Raw genomic sequence first — 8,748 nt, 5'->3', positions numbered from 1 at the left:
CTGTGACCTCTTGTTTAGCATTTATGGAGTCACCTGTGCGAAAGTGGACAAAACTTCAAGACACGCAATTCTTCAATAATACCATTTTGTTGACACCTTCTTGATGAAGCCCCACAAGGAGTTGTACTAACCTCATGGTGGTGGAGGATAGATGGGAATGGACAAAGGGATACCCCTGGGTGCTCACCTTGTGGAATAATGATACTGAGGAGGAAGTCAATGTAAGGAAGAATCAGCAAAATGTACCAATGAACAAATGTTATAGCAATACCTATTTTTGGGGAGCAACCCCTTCCCCCTCTGTGAATCGCTTTAGACCCCGATTTTTTAAATTCTGTGAGCAAACTTTGGTATATACAGGGTGATTAATGTTGTGGCAAAGTTTCATCAAAATCGTATGTGCAGTTTCAGAGAAGTTGCAAGTGTTTGTGGACGGACGGACGGATGGACGACGCGCCATCCCATAAGCTCCCCGGAACTACGTACCAGGTGAGCTAACAAGGACCATGTATTGAGGGTAAAGAAGATGAGAGTTGACAGTTTTGAGGCTTGGGTCTTTCAGTCAAAGAGTGGTTAATGCATGGATGTCCTCCCCAGAAAAGTAGAAGCAGTGGAGGGATGGATAAATTTAATATGGGAATTGGATAGACACCTGGATACATTGGAGATAGAGGAGTATGTGGATATTGGCAAGACTTGGTAGCTTACGTGTGGATGGGTGATGGTACTGGGGTCGGTCCATAGCAGACGTGATGGGCGGAATGGTCTCGTCCTGCACCAAAGTTACTTGCGTATCCTTGCGTACAATTTCGTGGTTAGGTAATTTAATGCAACCAGATTCTGATCCACACATGGATTGTATTACAAAGCAATGAGCAGGAACAAACCGAGTGTGCGTGAAGAGAACGTTCCGCCACGACGCTGACAGTACCCTCTTTCCCACAAAAACCAATAAGGTAAACTTGTGGATTCATATTGTTGCGAATTCACGCCCGCCGGCGTGCGAACGGCCACGTGACTAGAATCGCGGCACGTCGCCCACCGGACGGACAATTCAGTTGTGAGCCTCTGGGAACTATCGCCCAGAGCCAGTCACGGGTGGGCCTTTTGACCTCACCACAATCGTGCCAATCGGCCACCCGCGTAGGATAGGGTTATTCGCCAAACTCGACCTACCTAAGTACCCACGCGGATGGTAAACCGGGTGATTGTACCTCGCCGCAGGTCGACTCCGGACACGAGCCGCTTGGGCGGCCCGTTCCGTACTATCGGGATAACCGAGCGGTGTTATCGTCGACCTCGACGGTTCAGATTAATTACCGGGATCTTGCACCCGCTATGAACCCTTTACGTGAAGCAGGATGGAGAGTCAATGGAGAAAAGACAAAGCGAAACGGGAAAAGTTCAACATGCAAGCACTTTATTTACACGACACATGGAGAGCACACATATACAGTGATACAGGAATGAAAAATGCACATATAGCAATTAAAACAATAATGCACAAAAAGCAAATGTAATACGACCGACTAACGCGTACACACGGCAACACTTATACAGTTCTACTTTACAAGACACGGCACCACAAGATCCATACAAAAACAAAAGAAAAGGCCACCCTCAAAGACAAGGGGGCAGACGGGGCCCGTGGGCCTTTATGGCGTGGGACTTGGCAGACCGAACGAGTCCCACGAGACCTTTGCAGGTGACCTGCACCCTCGCGGTGCGATGGTGGGCGAGCTCTCTCCGGCGCTCCTTGTACGAACGCGCAGGTCCGCGTGACAGCTGGCAGAGCGGCGCCTCCAGTCCGCGTCCTCTCGGCGACGTCCGGACTCTCCACTGACTGCAAGCTCCAACGAGCGGGTCGTTCTACGGACCGCTTCTCCAAGACCCAGACGGGCAGAAGACCATGAACCGCCGACTGATACTGACACTCTCACCGACCGCCCTGACCTGACCTCCCCCTAGCGGCGCCTCTAGGGCAGTCCCTGCAGTACGCGCGACGATCTGACGCAGCAAACAACGTTGCACGGGCCGCCAATGCGGTCCCGTGATGCGGCTACCTACAGGGCAGTCCCTGCAGCTTGCAAATTGTTGCTTGATGATCCTGGCACACATGACCGCTTCTCCAAGACCCAGACGGGCAGAAGACCATGAATCACCGACTGATACTGACACTCTCACTGACCGCCCTGACCTGACCTCCCCCTCGTGGCCCCTCCGTGCGCCCTTTCATTTCCCCAGCACCCCGCCCCTCCCTTCGCGGAACGTGGGGGGGGGGACATTCCACCAGAGAAATTGGGGCGGGAGTTGAGTTTCCAACCATCATTCTTGTTTACCAGAGAAATCGGGGTGGGAGTTGAGTTCCAACCGTCATTCTTGTTTACCAGAGAAATCGGGGTGGGAGTTGTTGTTGTTCTCGTTTTGTGTTCGTGGAGATGTTGACGGTTGCTGGCGGAGTGGTGAGGATGGCGTGGTTGTTGAGAGGCAGGTGTGGTTGTGGTTGTTGTGAAGCGGCGTTGTGGTTGGTGGTTGTTGTGTGATGGCGGTTGAGATGTGGTTGGTTCAAAATAAAGATAGAACAGAAAAACGGCTATCTCAAAGCGTCGCAGCCCGAATGAATCACATTTATTCCCTCTAAACAACGGGTTTGGGGCTAACTACACATGTACTTAGAGATATCTCACCTACGGGCCCTTCATGGTGTAATGCGAATTTCCACAGCCGTAACAGTATAAAGCACATTAATCACTAAGTAAAGAAAACATTTGAGCAGGCAGCATGTTCTGTTTCAACGGCTGTCTGTAAGTGCCAAGTTGTGGCACAGTGAAGAGGCCCACAGGGGATTTCAGGTGCAAAATGAAACATGTTGCTTTGACATGATAGAGTCCTGACCTGGACTGCGTCGGTTTAAACAAAAAGAAATGAAAGCCAGAGGGAATGTAAACACACAAACCTGACGTCTTGCTGATTTAAAAAGCAACCTTATGCTAAATGACAGATGAAATGCTTCCCTTGTTTGTTGAGCAGTTCGGACGTTTGTCAGACCTTCGAAATGTTGAAAGTATCATTCGAACATACGTGTTCCCGACTTCTATCAACTTGCAACGATTCGAGTCACGAATCAATCGTCTGGATCTCATTTAATTAATGTTTTCCCATCTTCTTTCTTTGCTTTTTCATCCAGAGAGCACCTCTTGGATTCGGGATCGACCCTTCTTCCTCTGTGGTGTTAATTAAAATAAATAAATGAAAACATCTTTATGGCGAATTTTTTTTTGTGATTATTTTGCAGTTTCTCCTGAACATTCTGGATATGTTTCCCAAGGTGCATTGATACCGTTCATCCAGACAGTACTGGAGTTTATATTCCTTGCTGTTAGTACTGTTTCCCAATACTGTTTCCTTGAGGCTGTCAGGATGGCCTAGGCCCGAGAGGTAGGCACACTCACCTATAAACCACCTACCCTGGGTTTTAATCCTGACGCAGTTCTAAACTGTCAAACTGATGTTTCACAGGCAGGGTGATTCATCGATGTGTGTGCCGCCACTGGGTTGGACGACAAACTGGGCGACCCGTCTGCCGACGACAGTTGGTGCACGTTAAAGATCCAATTGGTGTCCTTCGTGAAGAGTAGGTGAGTTATGGCCGGGACCCTGGACAAATTCCAAATTCCTGCCCGAACTACTGCTGAGAAGGTAATGGCAAACCACCCACTCTTAGCCCTTGCCAAGAAACTGCTTCTGCAGCACTGAACCTGCCTCGGGGCAGAACACCCAAACACGAATACGAAGTGTTTCCTTACGTTGTTTGGATGCACTCCAAATTCCCTTACCTGTGGATGTTTATAATTTATAAACAGGCCTGTTGTGGGTACTCAAATCCAGCTCAGCCTAAACATTGCTAATTATCCACATGCCCTCCAGCTTCTACAGATCACGAAGCTGCCCACGCAACCTTTCCTCAGAAAATCAGTTGAAGGGAAATTTGAAACAACAAGGCCAAGGCACGAGGAGGCATACACAACGACAATAAAATGGAAGATCAATGGAAGAAATAACGACTGAACGTACAACATGACGATGACATCTTGTCGGTCACAGTTGGTTTGGGACATCTTATCTCAGCAAAGCTGGCTTGCGGCACCTTGTGTCAACCACGTGAGCAAGACACCGAGGGAGTTGCGTGTCTTATCGGCGGGTGCATCTTATAAATCCCATTTTCCTTTCGTGGAACTGTGGGCCTTGGTCACGTGAGGAATAAGAAAGAATTTCAATAAAGGAGAAGTTATATAAATTATTTGGGGATCTTTGATTGAAAAATCTGTTGTGTTTCAGAATTGAAAACAAAATCTTTTCCGTTTCGCAATCAACGCGTCCGTTTTGAAGGAGTTTATCGTGATCCTCGCGTTATCATTCTTGTGTCGAGCATAAAAACAAGTCCATACGTGACGGATACGCCGCACGTTCCACAAAAGGATTTGTGCGAACAGAAGATAAATGGCTTTTGAGTGATTGCTTTACCTGAGCCGTCCTTTGGTGACCTTGTAAACAGGTGCTGCTTTTCCACGTGTTCCCACACCTGCCCTCTGCAGGTGTACCTCAGGTCGTGCCAAGACAGCCCTTTACTTCTACATCTCGAACGCAGCTGTCTTGCCATCGGGGGTACACCTGGCATCTCATGAGAATGGCCTCATTGCAGAGAGGGAGCTCTGAAACGGAGGCTCACTTACCTCGCTCCTATCGAACCACCAACTTGATGCAACAGAAACTGTTATCTCTTGCTAAGTCTGCTTTGTTATCGCTCTGAAGGAGTGTTACACATGTTTCTGTCACACTTGACAGCACACGGGCAATCTCACACACAAGAAAGATGGCGGTTACCTTAAAAACATAAATGTATGGCATTTCCAGAAAAAAGTAAACCATGACTCAGTAGAACGACACTCGGTAGAGCGCATACCTCCACCAAGCTGAACAGTTTACTTTTTGTATCCCACTGATGGGCTGGATCTGAACCAAAATCTAATCCGCTCGTTCTCGTCACCTAACAAACTCACCCACCAAGTTTTGTCAGAACTCGTCCACAACTTTCTAAAATATCATGTACCCAAACCACGCCGTTCTGTCAACATCTTACCTTGACATACTCACTGATTGCTGGACTTTGTGTCCTTCGCAACCGAGAAGATAGAGGACGTTCTGTCCAGCTTTGACCCTGTTCAAAGGGCATCAGTGTCTATTTCTCAAATCCTGCTTTGCCATTCTCCCCCACAAACCCCTTCTATCTGCCATATTCAGCCCATCTTCCTTTGGCTGTCTGCCTACTGCACAGAAGTCAGCAAAAATCACTTCCTTCCACATGATGGACCAGTGAGCTTGCTTCCAATATTACAAGCAAAGTCGTGGAATCCATCATTACTTCCAACTGGCAGATACCCGTCTACGCCAGGTATGGGGGACAGGACAGATCACAATACTTGGTTATGGTAGTTTCTTTGGATGTTTTGCACCGCATTAAACAGCTCAGTTCATATTGGTGGCGTGTCTGGGTGCCCATGGTCGCGTTTGAGACCGGTCGCTTTAGATTGTTGGCCTTGACACATAGTGCCGGATGAGTAACACGAACGATTTGACAATATTCATCGTTTCTATATTACCTCCATCAACAGATTAACAACATGGCAGGATAAAAGTCATAAATGCTGAGTTGAACAAACGTCTTGAACTCATGGACTTAGTTAAGTAAAGCACGTCGTCTGGGACCCGGCCGTCGGTTTGCCGCCAAATGCTGCCGATTGTGACGTAATCGATTCCCTCTTTGAAAATTCTATCTATATTCGATTTTTTGAATCCGCTATCACCTGCGTAAATACATGGAACACATAATGTGAAGATTTCGGAAGTATGAACCGAATATGTTTGAAGAAAAGTGTGTTCGAAGTTCCAGGCTTCCGCCCATTATATGAGATTATATTATGATGTCAAATCTCCTCTTTGCAAACAGTCTAATCTCGTTCTGACCTTCAGTTTGGATTCTGTCCCGGTCACTCAACCTTGGAAATGCTTCTGCTGCTCTCTCAGAAATGGTTGGAGGCCCTCAATCTCAAACAAGAGGTTAGGACCGCCTCCATGGACATATTTCGAGCATTCAACTGTCGGGCATCCTGCTTTGCTTGCCAAGCTCTGTCAGAGAAGCAAAAGTTGCTTTAATTCCTGGATTTCTGACTCTCTCCACTCACGCAGTTAATGTTACCGTCAATGGAACCCTCTCCTCCCCTTTCCCAGTGGAGGCTGGAGTTCCCCAAAGGAAGTGTTTTGCCCCAGTTTTGTTGCTCATCAATATGAATGACCTCTCTGATGCTCGAGAAAATGCGCCCTTCCTTTTGGCAGATGACGCCACAGTATCCCCATCCCGCTGCGAGGTAGACAGCAGCTTCTCCTCTCCCTCACTCTCCTGCTCTGGAAATGATTCAACTCTGGTCTAATAAATGGAGGATGTCCTTCAATTCTGGGAAATCTCAGTCTCACCTTATCACACCGGAGTGATCGTCAAACGAACCCACCCATCTCTTTCCTTGGTTATCTACTGGAACAGGTTCCATCTCTTGAACTTCTACGCCTCACTATTGGCTCTGACCTTTCTTGGGCCGACTACGTAGCAGAGCTGGCCTCCAAAGCCAAGCATAGACTAGGTATCCTCAATCAATCCAAATCTTTCATTTGAAAATCAGAGCTACTCACAGTCTACAAGGCCTTTGTCGATACCTCAACAGAGTAATGCTCTCCACTATAGGCTGGCATCAAAGCATCACATACGTCTCTCCTGGATTCTGTGGAATCTAAAGCTCTCAACAAAATTGGAATCTCCCATTATGAGGCTGAAGTACAGGGTCTGTTGCTCTCATCTCAGTTTTGCTCGGTAGTCTGTTTTCCACCATCTATTGTCCAACATTTCTCTCACTACTCCCTCAGCCCCCAACACTCCCCAGCAACTCCCGGATGCACATGTTCTTCCAGGAACCCTCTCAAAGTTAATCTTCCAAAATCCAGGTCAACTGCCCATCTCAACTCTTTTATTACTCACTTGTCCCATCTATGAAACTACCTTTCAGAGGCTGTTCTGTATGTCTCCCTCTTCCCTCCAGGACTTCAAGCAAGCAGTGTACTACCATCTCGTTTAATCATCAAGCCTTGTTATGAAGAAATAGGCCTTTGTTTACCAGGACAGTACCCTGGCCAAATCCACCACTATATATGTTATGAATCTGGAAGCCATGAGCACTCAACATACAGGTCCCTATACAACAGTTATATCGGTAAGTATGTGTTTAGAGTTAAGGCCCCCTACCTGGATTTAATGGGTAATTAAATGAACATGCGCTGTGAGTTATTTTTATAGGGAGGATTTTTACACCCCGTATCTTCTACAACAACACCAGCATCACCCTCACCTTCACCTCGCTTCCTCCCACCATTCTCCACCGGCACCATTGCACGTGTGCGTGTCAGCACGTACATGGGCGGAGCCCACGCAGGATAATGTTCCTCTGCTTGTTTGGTGGGCGGTTCGCAGCGACGGCCATCACGCCCCCATCCCCTCCCCCCCGCCCCCGGTCCACTCAACGGCATTGGCGCTCGTTTTGGCCAATGATAGGGTGACGAGCGCATTTTGCGCGCCAAAACCGTCCAGTGAGGAAAAGCGGGGAGGGAGGAGGCATCCCCTCCCCAGCTGGACTAGGGTGAATAAGGTTGCGGCATGATCGGACAAGGAGGAGAGTTTTGGTTGTCGGGAAGAGCGCGAGAGGAACAAGGAGAGAGTTTTGGTTGTCGGGACGAGCGTGAGAGGAACAAGAGGAGAGTTTTTGGTTGTCGGTACGAGTGTTGAACGGAGCTCTCGACTCTGCTCGCGTCTCGCTGGCGCCTGGTTCTTCCATCGCTTCTCGATGGCGCCTGGTTCTTCCATCGCCCCTCGCTGGCGCCTGGTTCTTGGGACCGCATCGCGACGCTGGTCTGGGTCGCTCGTCTCGTCGAAGACCGCACGAGGCGGGAAGGTCCATGTCCTTCTGGGTGTGTGTGTGTGTGTGTGTGTGTGTGTGTGTGCGTCTGTGTGTGTGTGTGTGTGTGTGTCTGTGTGTGTGTGTGTGAGTGTGTGTGTGTGTGTGTGTGTGTGTGTGTGTGTGTGTTGCTGGGGCCCTGTCTGTAAGTAGGAATTGGATAAGTGCCTTCGCTGTAAATTATTTGCCTTGCATCTCTTATTAGTCATGATAACTCTGCCCTTACGTGCTTCCCTCCTTCCCCACCTACTGTTAATAAATACCCCATTTGTTGAATGTTTCAGCTCGTTTCTGTCCCTTCCTTCATTGGTTTGGCAAGGTGCGTGTTGGGAAGTAGCGAGGGTAAATTGTGCATTTGGACCGACGGATCTCGGTAACCATCCGCTCGGGTTACGCACGGTTCGAGCACGCTACTGGCTCGTTCCGCTCGAGCTCCGCCGAGAGTGAATTTCCCCAGGAGTTTGGACGACGTGGGTATTTATGTAAATTGAAATTGGCAATCGACCCTATCTCACGTGGCCGACTTATTGGCGATCTTCGATCCGATAAGGGACCCGTCGGCTCCGGAGTTATCCGGGGTGACGACCTATAAATTCCGGGTGTTCGGCAGAGTCGACCCTACTGCTCCACCTAGCGGTCGTGCTCGCAACCGATCCCTGGCCCGCAACAATATTACATGTCGAGAAACAGA

The sequence above is a fragment of the Eptatretus burgeri genome, chromosome 8, assembly GCF_056783735.1.
Source record: "Eptatretus burgeri isolate ZD-2024b chromosome 8, Ebu_testis_v1, whole genome shotgun sequence".
Classification (NCBI taxonomy): domain Eukaryota; kingdom Metazoa; phylum Chordata; class Myxini; order Myxiniformes; family Myxinidae; genus Eptatretus; species Eptatretus burgeri.
Note: the sequence above shows the minus strand (reverse complement) of the source record.